The sequence below is a fragment of the Pan paniscus genome, chromosome 1, assembly GCF_029289425.2.
Source record: "Pan paniscus chromosome 1, NHGRI_mPanPan1-v2.0_pri, whole genome shotgun sequence".
NCBI lineage: Eukaryota > Metazoa > Chordata > Mammalia > Primates > Hominidae > Pan > Pan paniscus.
The window spans coordinates 186,699,496-186,702,418 of record NC_073249.2 but is presented as its reverse complement, the minus strand read 5'-3'; positions in this window follow the sequence as shown (position 1 = coordinate 186,702,418).

Sequence of the window (2,923 nt, the reverse complement as noted above, 5' to 3'; positions counted from 1 at the left end):
TATGGCTATTTTGTTTTCCCAAATGGTATTCCTATTTTCATTCCTATCCTCACCTCAATTTTATCACAATCTCATCAGAAATGGGGGCTACTATTTTAAATACAGTTTTCTTTATTTGAGAAAGGTCAAATAGAATCCTTAATGTGCTTTCTCTTGCATTTTTTACCTTATTGCTAGCATTTTTTACCTTATTACTAGCAACAAATGCATGTATTGTTTACTCTTTGCTTCCTATTGAATATTTGCTCCCTCTTGATCTAACTCTGCCCATTTTACTTCTGTGGCTGAAGTCCTTTTTCTTGAATAATCTATTTCTTAGTATGTCTAATTTACTAATAATAGTGAGTTGGTCTCTAAAAGGAAAGCTTCGAAAAAGCTAATTGTTTTCTCCTTAAAGGGCTCCTCAATATTCTACTAGACCTATGTTCTCATTAGCCAAGGGCCTTCTCCCAACATAGTCTTTCCATCCTAATGTACCTGCAGCATTTTTCCCAGGGCCTGCACTCTAAAGACTTGATAAGAAAAAGCTTTGAACACATGCTCCTTTCTTCTTGCTCTTCATAACTACTGATTGGGCTTGGAATTCTGCCAAGATAAACAGTGTCCTCTGCTCTTCAGGAAAATGCAAGGCTTCTCAACCATCTTTGAGGGGCCTGCTTCAGATGACGATTTCACAACATGTTCACAGGGCAAACTTGGATTGAGAAGACCCCCAATTTAGAGACAATAAATCTCCAACTGGAAAGAAAGCATCACTACTTTCCCTAGTACAGTAATGTTAATTGAAATATACAGAATGTTGTAACTCTTGCAGTTCCATTTAAGTGAACTAGGGATGACAGCAAAAGAGGCTGACAAGCTGGCCAAACAGGGACTTCCTAGCCCAGGGTCTGAGCTCTGTTAGTGTGCCCAAAGAGGATTAGGCTCAAAGAGTAGACTCATAATAACCAAACTCACAGGAGTTTGAAGTCTATACCTTCATAAAGGATTTCTGAAAGTTCTGTTTGTGACAGACGTGCCCTGAAGATGAGGCATGGAGTGCAGGTGTTAGTCTGTTTATGTGGGAAAGGACTGGAAACTCTCTAAGGGGACAGAGTGTTCTTCGCTGGGTGTATATTGCTTGTTCAGATGATACCCTGAGACCACAGATGGGTCCTTGGCTTTTTCCTTCTGAATATACAACTGAAGATGTTAACCCAGGATAGTCTGTGGTTCAGGAGTGGCCACTAGCAGCACTTCCAGGCACCTCCATCCTGAGGGAAAACACTGCTAGGAGAAGGATGGGCAATTAGGGAGAATGAGGCTGTTGGGTCATTGCTTACTCCTTTGTCTATTGGTACCCAATAAATAAGCATACTTCCCCTTCTTAAAATAGCCTCATGTTAGGAGGGCTCCATTCAATTGTTTCTTGTGGGTGGATTTGAAAGAACTGAAATTTCTTCTATCCTTAATTCTCTTGTCTCACTCAGGAACGAAATATGCCAGTGTATTAATAAATATGCTCTTTGATGAGAATGCTCTTCTCTTCTCAGAAGCAAAATAAAATGCTAGCAGTTCAGGCCTGAAAAGCACTAAGATCCTGAAACTCAGCTTTATTGCATTTTGGCTAACAACACTAGGCCGTTAAAAAAAAGAGAATCTATTCAAGCAGACACAGTTCATTATTTACTTAGAAAAAATACAAACTCTTATTCTAAGTAAAATAAAAAATGCACACAAGATTATTTCACCATAACAATTATCAAAATGTGTAGACTTTACTCAAAGTAATTGAACTATACAGGCCTCAGCAATTCCTGATTGTTTGCTGGCTGCCCCAGAGTTATTTTTATGCCAGCTACCAGAATGTGATGACTTAGTAATAGTTAAATGGCATTTTGTAATAAACAGACAAGCTAAATTATAATGATCAATGGCCCTTAGTAAAATTATATGATTATAGCCATCAGAGAAAAAAAAAATCCACAGGTAAGAAAGAATTGGATAACTGCATTAAATGTTTAATCAGGCTATGCAAAAATAACACAACAGAACACTTCTAGAGAATGTAGCTGGTCTCAAATATGCCTTCTATTTGGGAGTCATAAGTTTCCTTTTTTTTTTTTTTCGAGACAGAGTTTTGCTCTTGTCGCCCAGGCTAGAGTGCAATGGTACGATCTTGGCTCATTGCAACCTCCGCCTCCTGGGTTCAAGCAATTCCTTGCCTCAGCCTCCCAAGTAGCTGGGATTACAGGCACCCACCACCACGCCCAGCTAATTATCCTTAAGAACTGCTCAGGGAGACAGATTTGAGTAATAATAAAACTCTGTTCTCCTGCACAGCAGGCTCTGCTTGAATTACTCTTTCTGTATTGCAATTCCCCTGTCTTGATGAATCGGCTCTGTCTAGACAGTGGGCAAGGTGAACTCCTTGGGCGGTTACACAACTGGGATTGGAGACGAACAGGAGAGTATTATAGTCAGAAGGAGGAGGCCCTGTGGGAGGAGTAAGTGTAGAATCTACCTGTCATGTTGGTGCTCTTAACACTGTGGATCAGATCAAAACCACCAGAAAGCTATGTATTTGTTAGTAGCCATACCTACCAGGGAGAAAAGACCAGTAATTATTACCAACATTTATTGAGCACTTACTATGAACCATGAACTTTCTTAGAGGTTATGAAAATTAACTAATTTAGTTAGTTAATTAAATTCAACCACCTTACGAAGTGAGCTCAATCATCCTCAATTTTCAATGTAGAAACCAAGACATGAAGTTAAGGGCAAAGTGAGACAACTAGTAAGAAACAGAATTTGAAGCTAGTAATTCTGACTACAGAGCCAAAGAACCTAACCTGACTGCTACATATAGCTTGCAAGGTCTTAGGAGACTTTAGGAGCTCATGAGGCACAATGGCATCTCGGGGTCAGACACAGTTCTGAG